General features: G+C 27.2%; 1 pseudogene; it reads left to right on the top strand.

Annotated features, from left to right (window-relative positions):
• Nucleotides 1-218: 218 nt before the first annotated feature.
• On the top strand, nt 219-2,380 carry LOC111284159 (zinc finger BED domain-containing protein RICESLEEPER 2-like; annotated as a pseudogene).
• Nucleotides 2,381-23,486: the final 21,106 nt, after the last annotated feature.

The raw sequence follows: 23,486 nt of genomic DNA, 5'->3' as shown, positions 1-23,486 counted from the left end.
TTAAAAAGCATTTGATAACTTGTGTTAAGAGAAAAATTTTTCACAATCAACAACAGATGATCAACTTTCAGCCAGTAAACACATGTGATGATGTACAGATACTACCTGCTCTCACAAATGGCAAGTTTGATATGGTAAAGATGAGAGAAGCAGCTGCACATTGGATACTTATGCACGAGCATCCTTTTTCGATTATAGAAGAGAAAAGTTTTAACATGATGCAAAAACGTGGGATGCCTAAATGGGAAAAGGTATCACGTAATACTATTAAAAAGGATTGCATGCAAGTTTATGAAGCAGAAAAAAAGAAATTAAAGGCATTGTTGAAGACTGTCAGCAAGATTAGTTTGACAACAGATTTGTGAAAATCAAGTAATCAAAAGATTGAGTACATGGTTCTTACAGCACACTTTGTAGATTCTAATTGGAGATTGCAAAAACGTGTTATTAGCTTTGTTCACATACCTCCTCCTCGTCATGGTGTTGAGATTGTTGATTGTATTTTTAAGTGTCTAAAGGAATGGGAAATTGAAAACAAGGTGTTTACACTTTCTGTGGATAATGCTTCAAGCAATGATGTGGCGATTAGAATTCTTAAAGACACTTTTTCAAGAAATAGGATGTTGCTTTGTAGAGAAAAATTATTTCATGTTCGGTGTTGTGCACATATCTTAAATCTCATGGTTCAAGATGGCCCTTCTAAGATTAAGAATGTGATTGGTGATGTTCATGAAAGTGTCAATTTTATTAATCAAAATGAGGCAAGACTTAACTCATTTTCTGATATAGTACAGCAGTTACAGTTACCTGATAGGAAACTCATTCTCGATTGTAAAACACGTTGGAATTCGACATTCGAGATGTTGTCGATTGCAATCAAATTCAAAGAAGTGTTTCCGAGACTCAAAGAGCAAGAATCTCATTATGAATGTTGTCCAAGTCATGAAGATTGGGAAAAGTGGAGAAAGTTTGTGAGATTTTAAAAGTTTTTAATTCAGCCACTAAAATCATCTCTGGAAGTGATTATCCAACTTCAAACCTGTTTCTGAATGAAGTTTATCGTGTGAAAGTGTTGTTGGATAAAAGGATGAATGATGAAAATGAATTTGTTCAAGCAATGGTTCGTAAGATGAAGAGTAAATTTGATAAGTATTGGGGAGAATGTAATTTGTTGATGTCTATAGCAGCAATCTTGGATCCAAGGTGCAAAATGAGGGTGATTGAGTTTTGCTTTCCTCGAATGTACCTTTATAGAGAAGCAAAAGAAAATATTGCTAAAGTTCGAGATGCCCTTTATGAGATTTATGATGAGTATGCTCGTGAGTATCAGTTTGGCAATGAGCATAGTGCTGAAACTCAAGTGCATGATAATGGTATTAGTGGTATGAATATAGAAGCTTCTTCTTCTGGTTGGTTTGAATTTGCAAATTATGTAAAATCAGTTGAAACTGCTCAACCACAACAATCTGATTTAGATGTCTACCTAGCTGAGGGCTGTTTTATCTGTGAAGGAGATTCCACTAAGTTTCATGCTTTGGAATGGTGGAAAGTAGGGGTGTAAATGATACATTAGTACTCGCAAGCTACTCGGGTTCGATTCGAAAAAAACTCGAATTCGGTTCGATTATTGTCGAGTCGAGCTCGAGCTCGAGTAGCTCGACTTATCGATCGAGCCGAATTCGAGTATTCTTATATCTGACTCGAGTAGCTCGCGAGCCTAATCGAGCTTTTATATTTAAATATATTTTTATTTTTTTTAATTAAAAAAATATTTCGAATCCGAGTTCGAGTTCGAGTTCGAGCATGAATAATCGAACTCTTGTCGAGTATACAAATCGAGCTTATTTTTACATATTAATCGAGCTTAATCGAGCGAGCTCGAGTAGCTCGAATTCGATCACGAATCGAGCTCGAGCTTGAAAAATAAAACTCGATCGAGCTCGAGCCGAGTATCGAGCCCCGAGTTGTGAGTCGAGCTCGAGCTCGAGCTTCTCACTACTCGGCTCGGCTCGGCTCGTTTACAGCCCTAGTGGAAAGCAAGCACTTTGAAGTATCGTATTTTATCCAAGATGGCTCGGGATATACTTGCTATTCCTATCACTACAGTGGCTTCAGAAGCTACCTTTAGTGCAGGAGGTAGAGTTATTGATACTTATCATGCTTCTTTATCTCCTGACACAGTGCAAGCATTACTTTGTGGAGGAGATTGCTATCGAAATCTTCATGGAGTGAAAAAGAAGAACAAAGTGAGTTTTTTTTTTATTATTTTGTTATTAGGTGACTATCATTGCTTTAATCTAATTTTTAACTATTATTTTCCTTTACTTTATCTATGTAGAAAGAGAAGAAATCAATTGAGATTGCACTCAAAATCCCCTAAAGTGAGGATATCTAATGTCTTCTATACAGGTATGAAATATTATTATTAAATACTTTTAATTTGTCACAACATTACTAAAGAAAAATAGGTAGTAGCTAGTCTAGATTGAGCTTTTTGCATTATAATTTACGAACCATAGGTTAACTAATGATAGAAACTCATGTTAAGGTAATTGACAAGATACTGTTTATATTTTTTTGCTCTGATTATAAGACAACCGACAAGATAAAATCCATGTTGATGTTAATGTTAAAAATTTAAAGTTATTGATCATTGTAATAATATTACAATCTTTTTCTTGCATGGGTACTTTTATCGTTATTCTTATTGTTAATTATAATTTCTTTGTTTTGTAATTATTCTTTTGTATAGGTTTATTGAAAAGCAATATGAGCCCAATGTTCATTTGAAGACATAATATTATGAAGGCAGCATATGTATTGTTGTTGGTTTGTTGTAACTTATTTATGAACTTATTTGCTTGGATATTTAATATCTTTTAATTAGGATTTTAATTTCTAAGTTTCATTATGTCTTATATTTATGTGTTGTATTTGAATCATTTAATGAGACTTTTATTTGCTTAAATTTGGTTGTTGTGTAAGTTATTATTATTATTATTATTGTTGTTGTTGTTATTGTTGTTGTTATTGTTGTTGTTGTTATCTTGAAAATATAATATTTATTAGGTTTGATAAAAATTAGTTGTAAAAGATCTCGAGCTCGAGCTCGAATAATCGAGTTTTTTTCGAGTATAAAAATCGAGCTTTTTTTATATATTAATCGAGCTTAATCGAGCGAGTTCGAATAGTTCGAATTCGATCACGAATCGAGTTCGAGCTTGAAAAATGAAACTCGATCGAGCTCGAGCCGAGTATCGAGCCCCGAGTTGTGAGTCGAGCTCGAGCTTCTCATTATTCGGCTCGGCTCGGCTCGTTTACAGCTCTAAACATGTTTATAAAAAATTAGATAAAAAGAAAAAAAATATTGAATTAAAATTCGATAATCATCCAAACCTTTATTGTTCTTTTGTAATCAATTAAATCTTAAACATTTATTTTTATTAATTGAACTCTTATTAAAGAAAAATGGTTAATTGCTTCCATCCAATTGAGAGTTTAATTAGGTAAAAGTAGATGTTTAAAAGTTTAATTGAGTGAAAATAAATGTTTAAAAATTCAATTAATTTGAAATAAAAAATTCAAGGATTGATTGATTGCAATAAAATTTAAAAAGTTTAAATGATTATTGAAATTTTATTTGATGATTTTTTTAAACTATTTGCCTAAGAATTAACATGATTTTTTAAGATTAATTTTTCGGTGGAAAAAAAAAAAGAGAGTTTTGATTTCTTTTCTTCATTATTATGTCAAAGTTTCTCTCCAAAATATTTATTTTTTAGATTTTTTTGTCATTAATGAAATTTATTTTTTATACAAAAGAGGTTTAAGTTTAAACAATGAAAAATAAATTGTAAATATTGAGTTGAGATTTGAGTTGAAACCTACTATATTTCCTTACCTTAAACGTAAGAAAATGACCAATTGGATCAAAGCCTATTCAAAACAGATCAAATTTATTATCTCATGTAAGGATGCATTTTTTACTTTCCAATCTTGCCTGAAAATTTCAATCCTACGGTATGTTACCAATTCAAAGAATTTTTACTCCCCGGGGAAAACAAAAGGTGGTTGGTGTGAGGAGTTCAACGCCAAAGTTTTTTTTCTTCAAACAGAAACATAAAAAAAATTATACTAAATGGTTATTTCATGTCATCATATGTTATTTTTTATTCAAATCATATCATATAATCATGTTATTAAAAAAATCAATCATTTAATATACATAATATATATGAGTTTATTGAAATAATTATTCACCATTGAATTATCATTAGATATGTTTAAGAGTCAAATTATAGGTCCATCAAAATTTTTAAATGATTTGGACAAAAAATTAAGATCCATTAAATGAATTTGAATAAAATTTTTAGAATTATTTAAATTTCAAGCCGAGCGTTGGACACAAAAATCAAAGTCCAAGTCTGGTATGGCATAAATTATACATATATAATAAATTATTATAATTGTGTAAATATATATAAATTTTTATTTTAATATTTTATTTAAAAAATTTTTTATTTTGTATTATATAAATTGAATTTAACGAGTGAGTTTGAGTTTATTTTTTTAATGTGGGTCAAGTTTGAAAAAAATTTTTGGTTTAAAATATTAGATTGGATTAGATTTATACAAACATATAAATTGTTAATATCAAACATGAAACAAACTTGACCCACAAACACATCTAATTATTATATATGATGTGTAATAAATGATTTATTTATTTTTAATAATATGATTATATGACATAATTTAAATGAAATATATATATATATATATATTGATTTGAAATAATCATTTCTTACCATTTTTTTCAAACATCAAATTTTATCATTTTAGGACTTGGATATTAATTTATTTATAAAAATGTTATGTCATTAATGTTTTTTTTTTTTTCGTTTTGCTTACTGACTTTCATTTTTTTTTTTTTTTTTGAGAGAGAATTTTGCTAACTGAACGTCAATTCATCTTAATTAGGTCACTATATTTTAATTGTATCAAATGGCTTCATCGTAAGTAAATGATAAAAATAGTCATATGGAAAGACTCATATCGTTTAAAAAATCTGTCAACTTTTGTGCCTCCTTTTTTTTATTCTCATTTTTGTTTTTTTTGTTTTTATTATGATAAAAAAAATCTATGAAAATGAACAAAAAAAAAAAAAAGCCAAAAGAAAAGATTTATGTTAATTTTTAAAATGACATGACTGCTTAATAATTACTATATCATCGAGTCAGTCTTTTATTTGCATAAAATTGGTTAAGCTGATCTATTGGACAGCATTCTAAGTTTAATGGATCAAATTGGAACCAATTAAAATTTAGTAGGCTAATTGAGAAAAAAGTATAAATTTAGTGCTGTCATTGAATTTACTCATTTTCATGGTTCATTGGTCAAAGCAGGGAAAGTCGGAGCGTACTTTCCAACCATATCTGTCCCTCTCGAGACTAGGGACAAGAGGTTTGGCACAAGAGGTTTGGTGCCAAACCTCTCGTCCCTAGTCTCAAGAGCTAGGATTGATCATGTAACATGTTCTTATTACTAACTTTAATAAAAAAATTTCTTTTTTTTTCTAATCATTTTAACCAAAATGCTTTTCACTCACATGTTGTCAATCTTACCGTCTTAAATGGGAATCCGATTTTTTATTCTAATATGGATATTAAATTTGAAAAAGAGAGTTGCTAAAATTTTAAATTTTTTGTCAAAGACGAAAATGAATAATATAGTATTTATTGTTTACTTATATTCTGTACATATGTTAATATATTAAAAAATAATTTTTTATTAAATAATATCAAATTTTATTTTAGATTAATTAAAATTAATATATTTGTATTTAATATATATATTAATATATATTTATAAAAAAATTATATAAATGTGTAAAATTAAAAATAAGAAACTAAAAATAAATTTTTATTATTTTTTAAAAGTTATAACTACATGAATTATTCGTACTCAATAAATATTTATGAGAATGTGAATGAAAATAAATTTAAAATATTTTTATTGGATATAAATATAAAAATTAATATAATATAAAAATTTAGAGATGAGAATGAAAAATACTTTATCCATCTTATATTCTGGCGTCCTTATATATTACTTATTTGTTAAATAAAAAACTTGTCTTATTTTATTAATCTTTTAAATTCATTTTGAATGTTTGTCTTTGTCCAAGAAAAAAAAAACATTTTATTTTGTAAAGAATGGGAATTACTTTTAAAAAATAATGAATAAATAATAAGTTTTATTTGGTTGATAATACTTTTATTACTTAGCTTTTATCAATTGAAAAGTTAATACAGGAAAAATAAAAAACAAAATGTAAAGTCGTAACTTATTAAATATCACAAAACATTAAACATAATAATGTCTTGTATAGCCTAAACTATTGAAAAATATTTTAATTTAATATTTGAACTAAAGAAATATTTAATTATCTCAATTTTCAATCCGTAAATTAGTTTATTCCATGATGTAACGTTGTTAGAATCTCTAACGAGACCATTTTCCAATTAACATGTGATAAGTGTTTTAAAAATTGACATGTTATATTTGACAGTATTGTTGGATATATTGAGTCTAACGATAGGTTAAATTTGATCATTCCTAAATTTTTCTTTTGCATAATCAAGTATATGAGATAAATTATTCATGATAATTCATTCTGTAGTATGCATGATATTTACTTTAAATTAACTATATAAATCAACGTGTAGATCCCTAATCTAGACTTGCATTAAAGCATGTAGAATTTTATGTTAGGTTTTCTTTTACTTTTGGTTAATTGTTTTCTTTAAAGCATGTTATATATGCAAATAATACATTAATATTCATAAGTCATTCAGATTCGATTTAAATAAAACTTGAATTTGATTTAATTATTGTCAAGTCAAATTCGAATAGTTTCGACTTATCAAGTGCAATGAGTTTGACTATCTTAATATTTAGTTCATGAGTCTAATTGAATTTTTATATTTTAATATATATTTTTATTATTTTAATAAAATTATTATTTTAACCTTATATATATATATATCAATTCGAGCTTGAGCTCAAATTCAAACACAAATGATTGAGTTTGAAATTAAGTATAAAAAACAAGCTTTTTTTTTTGATAAATAATTCTAATCGAACGAGTTCTAATAATTCGATTTTTATTTGAAATTAAGTATGAAAAACGAGCTTTTTTTTATAAATAATTATAATCGAACAAGTTCTAATAATTTGATTTTTATTTGAAATTAAGTATAAAAAATGTGCTTTTTTTTTCAATAAATAATTCTAATCGAACAAGTTCTAATAATTTAATTTTTATCTCAAATCAAGTTCGAGCGTGAATATTAAAACTCGATTGAGCTTGAGCTGAGTTTTTAATTTCAACTTGAGCTTCTTACTATATCAACTCGAATCAATTTGATTACACCTTTAGTAATAACATATTTAGGGTTTGACTTAAGCATGTATAATGCCACAAAGGCAACTAATAATTTAATTTACCAAATCTATCCTTTTGTTTATGCTTTATCTTGCTTATTTGTTTATTTTTATGCTTTTTATTTAAATTTTCTTTATCATATCATTAATAATGATCGAAAAATCACTTAAGGGTTTTAGTTCACTTATACTTTTTTAGATGCACGCATGACAGCATGTGACATTCATAATTATATGCTTGCATTAAGCCAGTAGTGAGATTACTCTTTAATTGGAAAGCTCGACGGTGTTGTATCTATAATGGAATAGTGGAGGTTTGGTCATCCGAAGCGAAGTTACGACCTTTGATTCCTAATAATTTCATATCCTAATTTTAGAATCATATTTTCTGATGAAGACAAAACTAATGGCCTTAGTGCTATAACCAGTTCTCGGTTTTAAACATAAACTTAGTGGCGACTTTAAAATCAAACCCACCACTAAATGAAATCGATAGAAATAAAATTCGTTCCAATCACAAGAGACCAATATGATATTTCATTGAAAGATTAAAACATTCTTACAATTTTTTTTTTTAACAATAGGAAAATTTTTGCTATTTACTCAATAAAAAATTTAGTTGAAATTTCTTTAAAAGAGAAACGATAAAATATTTGAAAAAGCTTTTGTATTTCTTAAAATTGTCGTGAGTTTTTATTCGTTATTATTTCTTTTAATTAAATCTTTATTTTAGATCAAATAAAGGTGTCAATTTGACTTGAATCTCGATAAGAAACTCAATTCTTCATTCCGATGGGGCAAAGTTTGAGAAATAAAAAAAATGAAGACAGAGACAAAGATAATGGGTGAAATCAATTTCTAACAGAAATTCCAACTCGAAACAAAACAATCAATCAATAAAAAAAAAAAAAAATAGTAACTACAATCCAGAAAATACATAGTCGAAAAAAATCACAAATAATAGACGGAAAGTTTCTGGACTTCGTTTTCAGGGGAGAGGAAAACCTTGAGGAGGAGCTGAACATACTTAAATTTGGGGGTGTTTGGATCGACGAAAAAAGTTGTTTTTGAAATTTTATGCCGCAGCTTTAATGTTAGATTTAAGAAGTAGACTTAGATTTTGAAAAATCCATCAAGATAGAAGGCAAGAGGAGCAAACAAGAAATTTTGGGGAATTTTTTTGATATCGACAATCGGCGGCAAATATGCCAACCGTCGTCGAAATCTGAGGTTAAATGTGCTGGTTGTAAATTTAAAGATGGTGAGAGAGGACAGAGCTTGAGAGGATGTTAAGAGAGAAAAAAAGAGTAACAAAGAATTAAAAGAAAATATATTCATATCAATTAAAAAAGGAGGGGGGTTCACGTATTAGTCCAAACTCGCCCACCCCACCTCACCCATTTGCTCATTTTTTATTTTATTTTTTTAATTTAATTTAATTTGATCCTATTCATTTTTTTTTTTTGCATATTTAAATTTATAAATTTGGATCATTTGATAACACAAAAATAAAATATGTGGGATTATAAAAAATCATAAATTATTTTTTACAATTATTGTCATTGTTATATAATTAATATTTTTGTAAAGTAAGTAAAATTTTTAATTATGGAATTAAAAGAAAATCACACTTTGTGATTTTCTTAATAATTCTAAAGAAATGAGTTTTCTCAAAATCTTATCAAAAGTTTTGAGACGATTTTAGAAAAGTTTTATAAAATAATTTTACTTAAGTTTCGATAGCAAATTTAAAAATTAATAAACAAAAAAATTTAGAAGTAAATAAAATTTTTTAATGATGGAATTAAAATAAATCTTAATTGGTAATTTTATTGAAAGTTCCAGAAGTTTTTTTTCAAATCTTATCAAAAGGGTCAGCGTATGGTCTTAGAAAAATTCTGATAAAAATTTTATTTTCTTTTTTAAATGAAATAATTTATAAAAAATTAAAAGTAAATAAAAATTTTCTAATGGTGAATTAAAATAAAATCACAAAGATGATTTTATTGATAATTCTTAGGTTAGGATTTTTTTTCAAATCTTGCCAAAAGTATTAAAAGAATTTTAAAATTTTATCAATAAAATAATTGATGTACTTTTTATAATTAATTAAATAATTAATTTATATTTTTAAGTAATGATGGAATTAAAAGAAAATACAAGTGATAATTTCTTTGACAATTTTTACATAAGGAAAGTTTTCTAAAATTTTACAAAGGGTGTTGGGTGGATTTTGGGAATTTTTTTTAATAAAAAGAATTTTGATTTATTTTTCAAGTAAAAGTATTTTATAATTAATTTAAGAAACAAAATTTTAATAGTAAAATATATTTTAAATGCCAAATTAATTTGTCATTGGAGTCTTTTCCTGGAAAAAGTAATGTTTTTAAATACTCTTAAAGTGAAAACATTTCTTAAATTATACGAAAAGTATCAGAAAATACTTAAGAACATTTTTATTTTTAAATAATAAAAAATTTTAAAATTAAGACATTTTCAATCAAATTCAAAATTAAAATGATAACATATGATTAATTGATACCTTTTTTTAACGAACATTTGGGGTATTAATTTTTCTCCACACGTAATTGTAAATACTATATTTAGTCCAGTGTCTGATAGTGTGTTTAGAGTTGAATTTTAGGATCTAGGTATTTTGTTTAGTTTAAATTTGTTTATTTATTAATTTACGATATTTGAAAAAAAGTTCTGTCTCATATTGAATCGGTATGGGGAAGAAAGGATTTTAATTGGGGTAATTGAATTGAAAGTCCAATTGGAAAAGAAATGTATATAGGCTTGTTTTGAGGAGGATGAGAAAGATAATTAAATTTAAAATCCAAGGTGGAGTTCAATTAGAAGAGGGAATGAAGAAAACCTTGTTCTGTGGAAGTTAAGATTAAAAGCTTATTTAAAAACCTATAATTCACATAGAAAGATCAATCAGAAAACAAGCAAGAAAGGATCAGACAAACAATCAAGAAAAATCAAAAAAGAAAAGAAAGGGAGCAAAAATATATATTTGACAGAAAAGAAAGCAAAAAAATTTTTTGGGCAGTGTTATTTTTTTTTATCTTTTTTGGAGAAATTTGTTGGTTGAGTTTAGGATCAATTGGGAATTTAGGGATTTCGATTTGGGGAAACAAAAGTGTGGAAAAAGAAATTGAATGTTTTTTTGGAAAAATTTTAGAAAAATCTAAAATTTTCTGGGTTTGTTGAAGTTTCTGGTTAAGTTTTCTGACCAAAGGTTGAATTTTTGGATGACATTTTTGCTAGATTCTACATTTCCTCACTAGGATCTAGATTTTCTTGAGTTTTTCGGTTAGTATTCAAAAAGGGTTTAGAGAGAAGTTAAAGGATCCGAGGCTTAAAAAGAGAAAAGAAAATAGAAAAGTGAGGAAAAGAAATAAATTTTAGCTTTTATATCTAGCATCATATGACATCATTTTCAGTAAGTAAAGCTTGAAGAATCCATGAGTTTTGGCACATTGGCAACCTAACCCATTTTGCGACCCATTTGTTGACTCACATTCCATTTGCTGTGAACCAAGTCACCTTTCAAGCCAAGCCAAGCCACAAAGCCAATCATTTGTATCTGTAGCTAGCAAGTCGATTCGTAAGTAAGCCGAACTGATTCCTTTGATATTTTTTATTTTTTATTTTATTTATTTTATTTTACTTATTTTTTCTTGCCTTTAAATTTAATTCATATAAAAATATTTTTTAATGCTATTAAACTAATGAAGGATTTAAATCTCAAATTAAATCTTACCAAACTATTAGAGGGTTTAATTGTTTTTTTAAACAAGTAAATTTTGAAATAATTTTCAATCCTGCCAAAGTATTGGAGGATCTAAATCTCAAATTAAATCTTACCAAACTATTAGAAGATTTAATGATATTTTAAACAAATTTATTTTTTCCAATCCTACCAATCTATTGGAGGATTTAAATCTCGTAATTAAATCTTATCAAACTATTAGAAGATTTAATTATATTTCTTTTTAAGAAAGTGAAAACTTTTAATCCTACTAAACTATTGAAAAATTTAAATCTCAAAATAAAATATTACCAAACTATTAGAGGATTTTATTGATTTTGAAGTAATAAATTATTTTAAAATGTTTTAAGGCTTTGGATAACACCAAATCAACTAATACCATCCTTCGAATGGGCGTTGTAGGAGTGTTATAACCTTCCCTGCATGTAATCATACTCTTGAACCAATTTTGATTCCTTTAACTAAAATCTACTCTTTTAAGAATACCTGAGTCAAGCTTGGGACTTCTATTTAAAAGAAGACAAATTCAATTAGGTGGCCAATCATATCTAAATAAAATATATTGGTGGCAACTCCTCTTATTGTATTTAACGATAAGTTAATAGATCTATACGTTATAACAGTTTGATGACTCCATTAGGGACTTAGAGAGTTAGGCTAGTAAATCAATTTGTGTTATCAAAAGCCTAATAAAAGTGATGTTTTCCTTAAAAAAAAATTTTAAGGCATTAATTATCTTGTCATTTATGTGTATATGCATGATATGAGCTATAAATCTAAGCTCTATCCTTTCGGAGGGAGTATAATACTTATGTTTTCATGAAATTTCATATCTCCGCATAGGCTAGCGAAATACTCCTACTCAAATTGAACATTTTTCACTTGTAGTCTATAATGGGTGAGGATTAAGGTGCCCTACTAGTTTGTCATAGACCATGAAGTGAAGAATAATTTGGGAACTTTTGGATTTAACCTAAATTACATATATTCAACATTAAAGATGTAACTTATAGGTAGAACCATGTCTTTCCTTTATGTAAAATTAACCTGAAAGTGTGAAATCATGTATTTATTTGTGTTATACTCAAACCTATTTCTTTTCTTATCTTTTTATTTTACATGCTATTTAACTTTTTTTTTTTCCTTTGTGTGCATAATTCATGTTACCATTCATAAATTTACATAAAGAGTATTTGCCCTGAAGATAGTTTCAACAAAGAGTTTCCATGGAGTCCATAAAACATTTAGTTTGTTCCTCGTCTAGTCACACTAAGTGTGAGACACCCAATGAAATGATGACTAAGTAAAAAAGAACTCAATAGAAGGAAGGAGATTGTTTGCTAATAGGTTATATTTCCATTTTGCCTAAGGAAATACACATTCCCCTTAAGCAAAATAATCTAGAAAAGTTAAGACAACAAGATTTCTGCCAAAGTATGGACATATTATGTATCTTCTTTCAGTGGCGGTCGAAAATTCACTAATCAAGGCAGGCATACAACTCTGGGAACCCTTATATCAGTATTTTATTTTCAATAAAGTTGACATGATACCAACTACAGAAGAATATTCAATTTTGCTAGGTCTGCATTTGCAACATCTAAACAAAATCTATGTTAAGAAGTAAAAACTAAGGTATCAAAAAAATTGGCTCATCTCATAGGGTTGGATAAAAAAGTGATAAATGTGCATGTCCAAGAAAATGGAAAGCATAAGGGTATTCCTTAGGAATTTCTTCATGATTTAATTACAAAGCATTTAGATGATGACTAGGGATTGAATGTGTTTGCCTTAACAATATATGGTATGGTAATTTTTTCTAAAGTTTTGGGTCGTGTTGAAATAAAAGTAGTGGATTCGTTTGAGCAAATAGAAAGAAGGTGCAATCCTTTACCAGCAATCTTCACAAAAACCATCAAATCATTGAATTATTATAGTTGAAATAAAAAAGCCTTTTTTTAGATGTACTTCATTATTATATTTGTGGATGAAAAGTCATTTTGAATGCAAGAAAAGTTCATTCTCAAAACTTCATTTTCACAATTGAGCTTCAAGAATTTGTGAGAGTGAATGGCCAAAAATAAAGTCTAAAAAAGAGTGAGAATTTCTGTTGCAGAGGCTTACAAGTGACCAAGTGAAAAGGGTTAATCCTTTAAATAAATTGTGAATCAATGTTATATCAATGTGTAGATGAAATTGGGGTTCCACTTTTAGACTTGTAGAGAGCAACGAGTTATGCATCATTCATGGTACAAAGGTAATTTGGTGCTAAACAGTTTATCTCCATGACACATAAACTGGATTAGTCAAACTGTCTTTATGGTGAGCCAAAACTTTCCAAAGGATTGATGTTAGAGTTAAAGCGTAGAAAAAACCCTAAAGGGTAAGTCCTAGACCCATAACTGACAAAATCACTCATGTGTATTTGTTGTAGAAAGCAAAAAGAGACAAAGAAGTTATGTTTATTCTTAAAGACCATTACCAATCAATAAGCCTTGCAAAGAAAGACTTTGAAGTTAAAAAGGACAAAATAAAGCAAAAGATTCAAAGACTTCAAGAAAAAAAGGAAAAATGGAAAGACAAAATAGAAAAACAAAAAATAAGGATTCACAAGATCATTGGGAGCATGAAACAGTTAATGACCTAGTCGAACTACATCAGCAACACAAGAAGTTAATAGTTGAGGCAAAGAAATAAGAAGTTAGAATCAGTAAGGTCACCAAGGAGCATGATGTTGCTATTAATAACATAACTAAATTACATTAAGAGTGCAAAAGACCATGTGTTAAGATGAAAGCTAAAGAGATAAATATAACTAATATGACTTGTGAGAATGAAAAATTGAAAAAAAAGTTCTAAAATTGAGGAAGAATTTGTTCAAACTTAGAAGGAAAATGACATGCTCAGGGAATAGATGCAAAGCTTTAAGTGAAAGTTGAATGAGCAAGAGAATTACATTGCTGCATTCACTAAAGAACATAAGGAATTATCATATCAAGTTTGGTTTGGTAAAAAAGAAAATTTGGGAAGACAAAGATACATAGAGCACTTGGCAACATAAATCTTCAAAGCTATGATCAAGACAGGTGAGATGGTTAAAGAGGCAAAATCATTGAAGGATGTAATGAGCCTAATAGAAAAGCATGGACAGTGCTTATTGAACTTGATCAAGGAGGCAAAAGATCAATATGAGCAGATTAAGCGTTTTTATGTATCGAGAATATTAGGCTTTGTATAAATTGGACTTTTTTGGATTTAACAAAAATTCTTTGTTGAAAATTGTTAAAAGGACATGTCATAACATATAGATCCGTAGACCTATTGCTAGACATAGATTTAGGAGTCGCCACTAATATTTTTTGTTTAAGTATGATTGGTCGCCTAATTGAATTTATCTCATTTTAAAGAGAAGTTTTAAGCTTGACTTAAGTATCTTTAAATGGTAGATTCTAGTCTACAAAACTAGACTTAGGTTCAAAAGTACGTTTATGCATGAGAAAAGTTATAACACCTTTACAACGTCTACTCGAAAGATGGTACAAATTTGATTTTATGTTATCTAAACCTTAAAACATTTTTATTATTTTATCAAATAATTTAATTATTAAAAATTGATCCTAAAATTACCCCAATAATTTGATAATAATTTAAGATAATTTTTTCACCTCGGAAGTATTTATGGAGACTAGTGTGTCACTTTAAAAAAACTCCATCATCAGATTCATTTAATTCTGCTTGTGGTAATAAATTTCTATAAACAAAGTTTATTGTCAAATATATCTTCTAATATGTTGGTAAGATTTATTGTCGAAGATTACCGTCCAATATTGTTGTAAGATTGAAATATTATTTTTTTTAAAATTTCATTAAGTCCTCTAATAGTTTAGTAAGTTTTAATTCAAGATTTAAATCCTTCAATAATTTGGTAGGATTGAAAATTCATTTTTTGAAAACCCCTTTTTAAATTAAAAAAAATTAATTAAAATAGATGAAAATTATCATGTAAATAATATCATGCATTAATATAAAAATCACTCAATAATATAATATATCACGTAATAATCATGCAATAATACAATATGTCATGCAACAAATCATGCAATAAGATATCAAGCAAAATATAAAATATCATGCAGATATTAATCATGCAATATAAATCACACAAATAAAATAATATATAGTAATGCAATCAAATATAATCACACAAATAAATAAAATAATCATGTAATTAAATATATTAATAATCAAAGAATCAATTAAAAATAATCATATCATGTAATAAATATAAAATCATATCATGCAAATAATATAAAATCATGCAAAAAATATATATTATAGTTAATATCAAAGTTTTTTTCTTTTTCCTACAATTAAAATAAATGAAAAAAAAACAAAAAAAATAGGATAATTAGAAAATAAAAATAAAATAAAATAAAGAAAAAGAAAAGCTAAACCTTTTGGCCGGGTTAGGTCCTCATCAGGTTCACGTGCGAATCCCATGAAGGTTCATGTAGATCATGCTTTGCAAAATGATGCCATATTGGCTAGGGTATAAAAGCCAAATTTCAAACCTTTTCTTCAGACTTCAAAATTCCTCTCTCTCTAACCCTCTTTCCTCAAGCTTCTCTCTAAAATTCTCCAGAACATTTAAAAACATAGTGAAAGAATTCCAAATACCAGCTTTGAAAAAACCTAACTTTTCCAAAACAACCCAAAATTGTAGAATTCAATCGCCACCTTTTCCTTTAACTGCCATAAACCCCACTAGAAAATTCAAACTTTTGTCAAAAAATTTAAACAAAAACCTAAAATTTTGAATAAAAACCTAAAAAAGAAAAAAAATCAATAAATTCAACAAAAAGCCCAAAAATTCAAAAGAACTTCTAACAATCCAACTTTTGGAAACAAAATCCAAACCCAAGAATCAATTCCAATGATCCCAGGAACTTTCAAAATTCAAATAGAACACCAAACCCAAAAATCAAATGAATTTCAACACTTCCAAAAATTAAATTAAAATTTCCCCAAGACCTAAGACTACTTTCAAAATATTAAGAATTGAATCTCAAAACCAGTTTAAAAAATTCTAGAATTGAATACCCAGAAACCCAAAATCCAAAAATCCTAGAAACTCAAGTAAGACTCCAAAAATCTAGAAAAAAAAAATAAAAACTTAGAACCTAAAAAATTTCCTCGTTCTAATTGCTTTGAATTTCTAGTTACTTGTCCTTTTTATGATCTCTGTCTTTTTTTCCTGTGTGTGTGCTTACCTTATAGGGATTGAATCCCTTTCAATTCAACTAGATTTTTTGTGATTTGATTCTATTTTGATGTGAATTAATTTTGAAATTCTATTTGTGTGATTTGATTTGATTGAATCCATGGTTTCCTTTTTCATAATAATCCTTATTTTTTATTTTTCCTTTTTTTTTTTTTTGCTTTAACTTTTTTTTTACTTTTAATCTTTGTTTTAAATTTAAAATTAAAGCAAAAGCAATATCAAATCAAATCAAATCAAAATCAAAATCAAATTAAAAATTTTGGGCTTTTATTCGATAAGGATCGAAGCTTCCAATCGATGCTCAATTTATAGTCAATGGCTCATTTTAGATTTCAAAAAAGAAAAAAATTTTAAATGAGATATCTATTTTACACAATTACTGTGAAACAAAAATTTTGCAAAGACATAGATACTCATTATGTCCAACCCCAAATCAGTTAACTTTTTTTTTAAAAAAAGAATCCTCTAAATAGAGGCATGTGACTTTTAAAAACTTTTAAAGAACTCCTATAAATAGATGCTCAATAATTTTTAAAAACTTTAAATATCTTCTTTAACAAGAAGCTTTAAAAATTTTAAATGGTTCATTTAAGTAGAGGCTCAAAAACTTTTAAAAAATTTAAATTAAGAAATGGGCTCCTCTATAACAACTTTTAAAATAAGAAATAAGCTCTTCTATATAAAGGTTACGCAATTTTAAAAACTTTAATTAGGAAATGTCAAAAGACATCTATTTTGCTTGGGTTTAGAAAAATTCAAAATTTTTAGCTTGAAATCCAAAGATTTATAATTTGGAAATTCAAGGGTTTGTCATTAAATTCAAAGGTTCACAAAACTGCAAAGAGTCACAAGGTTCCATTGAAAGATTCAAAGATTTGTTAGACATAAAAATTTACAAAAATTTGCAAGACTTTCAAATTAGCAAAAATGAAAGATTCGCAAGATCTTATAATCACAAGAATAAAAGATTCGCAAGGTTTTCAGATTCGTAAGAATGAAAATTTCACAAAAACTCAAATTCACAAGATTTTCATATTCACAAGATTTACAAGAATTTCAGGTTTGCAAAAACTTTAGGTTCACAAAAATTTTAGTTTTGTAAGAATTCAAAGATTCACAAGAATTTTTAGATTCGTAAAAACTCATATTTGCAAGAAATTTAGTTTCACAAGAATTTTTTTGATTCGCAAGATTTTCAAATTCACAAGAACTCCAACTTTGTCATTATAGAGATTCGCAAACTGTAATTCACTTACAAGATTCAAAGATTCGTATTCAAAAGATTTTTGTTAGTGATTCACATCCAAAATTTAAAGTTCTACATTTTAAAAATTAAAGGATTCAAATCAAAGATTTTAAGGCTCACAGCCATAAATCAAATATTCTCATTCAAAAATTTTAGGGATTCATGCCAAAAAATTAAAGATTTTCATTCGAAAAACTTATGGATTCACATATGAAACTTTAAAGATTCACATTAAAAAAACTTTAGAGTTTTACAACCAAAATTTCAAAGATTCTTATTAAAAAATTTTAGGGTTTCACATCTAAAATTTCACAGCTTCTTATTCGAAAAACTTTATAATTTCACATCCAAAATTTCAAAGGTTTTCATTCAAAAAATTTTAGACTTTCACATCTAAAATTTCAAATATTCACATTTGATAAACTTTAGTGATTATGCCATGAGGTCTTATAAATCATGATTATTTAAAAAAAATGCTCTTTTAAACAAGGCTCTATAACTTTAAAAATTTACAAATTTTTCTTGTTGAAAGTAATCTTATCATGAAAAATTTTTCTCATTCGAGAATTCAAAAATAAAAAATTTTCTCCTGCCATTGTTAAATTCTTATATGCAATAAATATTGTTTTGAAGAAAATTTAAAAGAACAAAAATGAAAATTCAGATTTAATATACTGGTTTTGATATGTGTTCTATTTCGATTATATGTGTGTGTTTAGGGTTGGGGTTAGATTTGTTTTGAACCAATTGCTTTAAAGTTTCGGCTACTGCACTTGCAATGTTGATAACTTATCTGTAAAAAAATTTCCCTTATTTAATGTATCCTAAAGTTGATATATGTTAAGATACTCTTACTTGTTTATTTGAATGAAGATCTAAATGTGGCCAAAGGGTTATTTTATCCCAAAAGTCAAGGAATTTGGGCTACTTCTATAAATTGGTATGAATGAAAAAGGTAAAAAAAAAGATGTTCTAGCTTCAAGCTTTTAGTGTCAAAACAAGAAATTAAGTTAATTGTTTTAGTATGACCCATTATAAAAAATTTAGTTTTAGGCTTCAATCTAATTATTTTGTCACACCTATAGATCACAGTCATCTTGCTATTAACTATTGACTTTGGGAGTTGTATACAACATGCCATTTTTGTTTATATCTCTTTCAGTTAGAAACTTTTTTGTTGATGTCATCCCTTTGAATCTTATTCTTCTTCTACTTTTGTATCATAAAACAACATGGCTAACGATATTTTACATGTGTATGCCAATTGGATATGCACTCGAATGTGTTTATAGTGGAATAGTAATTTTCTTTTCTAGCTTTTTTATAGGTATTTGTTAAACTGATATCCTTAATTCCTTCCTAGTTTAAGAATAAAAGAACCGTCCTTATTTCAAATATGTCAAGTTTTGCTACTGTACGTATTTTATGATGCTTTATGTTTTGCCCATATGTTAATCCGAGATAACTAGCTAACATGTTGGTAGTCATTTAAATTGGCATTTTACATTTTGGGTGAAAACCATTGTGATGCTTCCATTTGCTATTCTGTGTTTTATTATGAAGCCTTTGCAGTTGGAAGGTGCATACTATAGACCTACCAACTTGGGTTGGACCTCTATACTTTTTTTAGTTACTTTCTGATGATTCCATGATATAGTTCTTGCTACTACTAAGTTTAAAAAAGCATTGATCTCTATAGACACAACTATACCAGAAGTTCAAGGTGCAGCATAGTTGATTTATCCATTACACAATTTGTATTTCTTTTTTAAAACTCTGTTACGTGGTCATTTTATTCTGAAAGATTGTTTTATTTCCCTCTTAAAGCATTTGAATCCATTTATTTCTATGAATTTATTTATGAACTAAAAATATTATTTAAAATGGTTTATCTTATAAACTTCAAGGAATCAAATAATCTTTATCTTTTTCCAATGCAATCAAACATGAACTTTATTGAAGATCTATCTCTCAGCCTTTTGTATATTCTCTTTCCCTCAAATTATATGGCAATGCATTTCAAGTCTAGCAATTTCATAATGAAATATGCAAAATGGAAGAACTATGATTATGAAAAGCATTTTTGTGAAATACACTCAGAGAAGGAGTGTACATCATTTTGCCTTGTGCATTTATCTTGATTATTGGCCAAAAAATATATCTTAGTTTGTTGTTTTGGTTAAATCTATTTCTCTATTATTTTTACATGTATGTAACAATGAGATCTTGTATATTTTCCCTGATTTTATCTTGCATTACAAATTTGATGGTACTTTTTATAGCTTATCTAGTGACATTTTTCAATCAGGATGGAACATGTATTATTCATCATCTTTTTGGACATGAAGTTGTGGAGAAGATAAATGAAATGTACTGTGATACATTTTTAGCAGCACATTTTAAGGTTCCTAGAGAAATGTTCTCTTTAGCAATGAAAGCCAAGAGGAGGAATGGGTGTTGTAGCTCCACTCAAAGCAAGTGTGACTCCTTCCATGAAGTCCGTTGATGGGTAAGAGGAAAACAAATGCAAAGTGGAATGTTATTGCATGTATTAAACTTTGTTTTACATGCATATTGGAACAAATTATGTATTTAGATATTTAAATATTTATAATATTCAGTTTATGAATTTAAATTTAAATTTATTTCTTTTAACAATTCTTATTTAATTATAATAATAAATATTAAAAAAATTAAAAAAAAGTAAAATTTTTAATTTAGCTAGTTTGTATTTAAAAATGTCACTAAACGCTAAATTTAGTGATGTTTGTATTAGAAAATGTCGTTAAATTTAGTAGCATTTTATATTACAAATGCTAATATTTTCAGCATTTTGCGGTATTTCTCAACACAAATGTCACTAAATTTAGTGACGTTTTTTCATACAAATGTCACTAAATTCATAATTTAACGACGTTTTTAAGCATAAACGCCGCTAAGTTAGTTGCATTTTACTAAAAATGTTGCTATTTTCCTCGACGTAGGTATAGACGACACTCTTAATGGCATTTTTCACAAACGCTGCGAATCTTTTAGTGGCGTTTAAAAACGCCGCTAAATGTAAAAAAAAAAAAACATTACTAAAGACCTAATCTCCTGTAGTGAGTCCTCCTATAGTCTGTTAAGACTTAATTTAAAAGTTAAATACTTTAATAGTTTGGTATGATTGAAAATTCATTTTTTTGAAAACCCTTTTTAAATTTGAAAAAAAAAGAAAAAAATCAATTAAAATAGATGAAAATTATCATGCAAATAATATCATGCATTAATATAAATATTATGCAATAATATAATATATCACGCAATAATTATGCAACAATATAACATATCATACAACAAATCATGCAATAAAATATCAAATAAAATATAAAATATCATACATATATTAATCATGCAAATATAAATCACACAAATAAAATAATATATAATCATACAATCAAATATAATAACACAAATAAATATAATAGTCATGCAATTAAATATATTAATAATCATACAATAAAATTAAATATAATCATATCATGCAATAAATATAAAATCATATCATACAAATAATATAAAATCATGCAAAAAATATATATTATAGTTAATATCAAAGTTTTTTTTCTTTTTCCTACAATTAAAATAAATAAATAAATAACAAAAAAATTAGAAAATAAAATAAAATAAAATAAAAAAGAAAAAAAAAAGCTAAACCTTCCGATTAGGTCAGGTCGTCACTAGGTTAATGTGTGGATCTCTTACGGGTTCACATGGATCCTAACTTTGCAAAACGGTGCCATATTGTCTAGGATATAAAAGCCAATTTTCAAGCCTTTTCTTTGGACTTCAAACTTCCTCTATCTCTCTCTCTCTCTTTCTCTCTCTCTCTCTCTCTCTTTCTAGGCCTCTTTGCTCTAGCTTCTCCCTAGAATTCCTTAGAACACTTAAGAACATGATAAAAGAATTTCAAATACCGAAATAAAAAATTCAATGGCCATAAAAAAAATCAAACTTTTCTTGCTACCATTTCTTCTGGTTGTCGTGAAGCCTATCAAAACAATTCAAACTTTTGCTAGAAAATTTAAATAAAAACCCAAAATTTTGAATAGAAACCTAGAAAAGAAAAAAAAAATTTAACAAATTCAACCAAAAGCTCATAAATTCAAAAAAATTCCAACAATCCCAAATTTCAAAAATAGAATGCAAACCTAAGAATCAATTCCAATGGTTTTAGAAACTTCCAAAATTCAAACAGAACACCAAACCCAAAAATCAAATGAATTCAACACTTCTAGAAATCAAATTAAAATTTCCCAAAGAGCCAAAACTACTTTCAAAACATTAAGAATTGAATCTCATAACCAATTTAAAAAATTTCCAAAATTGAATACCCAAAAACCCAAAACTTAAAATTCTTAGAAACTTAAGTGAGACTCCAAAAATCCAAAGAAAAAAAAAACTTAAAACCCAAAATATTTCCTATTTCTAATTGCTTTATTTCTTTATGATCTCTGTCTTTTCTCCTCATGTGTGTGCTTGCTTTATAGGGATTGAATCCCTTTCAATTCAACAAGATTTTTTGTAATTTGATTCTATTTTGATGTGAATTAATTCTAGAATTTCATTTGTGTGATTTGATTTGATCAAATCCATGGTTTTCTTTTTCATAATAATCCCCATTTCTGAAATTCATTTTTCTTTTTCTTTTTTTACTTTTAATCTTTGATTAAAATTAAAAATTAAAACAAAAAAAAATCAAATCAACTTAAAATCAAAATCAAATTAAAAATTTTGGGCTTTTATCCCATGGGGCCTAAAGCTTCCAATCAAGGCCCAATTTATTGTTGAAGACTCGTTATTTATTTAAAAAAAATTTTTAGACAAAATAGGGTGCCTACAGGAGAAATATTCTTACTTGCATTCACGTATTGCATTTCATTCATATTCATTACATTGTAACATTAGATTAGATGTTTAAATAAACATATTATTTCTGTTAACTAAAAATTAAGGTAATCATGGTTCAAAGATAGCTCGATCTTTGAAAACTTCGAATCACCACACTTGGCGCCAATATAACACTCATGCCTAAGCAAGACTTATGGAACAAAAACAAGCCAATTTTATCGAAAATGATGAAAAAAACCCAAGAAGAGCTAAAAAAAGAATTGAATAAAATTGTGGGCATGTTGAAGGATATGAGCAAAAGAAAAGTAATGGAGAAAACTCCCAATCTGCCAGAGCACTAATCTTAAGAGGTGATGGATCCTTTATATCCTCAAGGATATGGCTCTTACAAAGACCAAGTTTCTTAAGAGGCTCAAGCACAATAATTTCTTTTTTTTAGTGCATACCTATAAGGCTCATCATCCATCATCATTTAGGGACAATTCCAAAGTTATAATAACCCTAGTTTTAGAGAAAATAAGGTAAGTTCAATTCAAGTCCCTAATTTGGATAACCCAAAAAAAAGGGAGAAACTAAAGCTAAAAACTACTAAAGCATTAAAAGATTTGAATGCCAAATAAAAAATAGATATGTTGGAAGAAAGACTGTAAACTATAAAAAAGATAGATTTCTATGGCTCATTAGATGTAGTTTGACTTTGCTTGCTTTCAAATATGGTTATTTCACCCAAATTCAAAGTCTTCAAGTTCAAAATATATTATGGTACAAAGTTTCCTATGACCCATGTCACTATGTATTATCGTAAAATTGCTGTCTATACTTATAATGAAAAATTGCTAATC

This window comes from Durio zibethinus, chromosome 2, assembly GCF_047325235.1.
Source record: "Durio zibethinus cultivar Kanyao isolate XHJ-2024 chromosome 2, ASM4732523v1, whole genome shotgun sequence".
Lineage (NCBI taxonomy): Eukaryota > Viridiplantae > Streptophyta > Magnoliopsida > Malvales > Malvaceae > Durio > Durio zibethinus.
The sequence above is the reverse complement of the archived record's forward strand: the minus strand, read 5'-3'. Positions and strand labels throughout refer to the sequence as shown.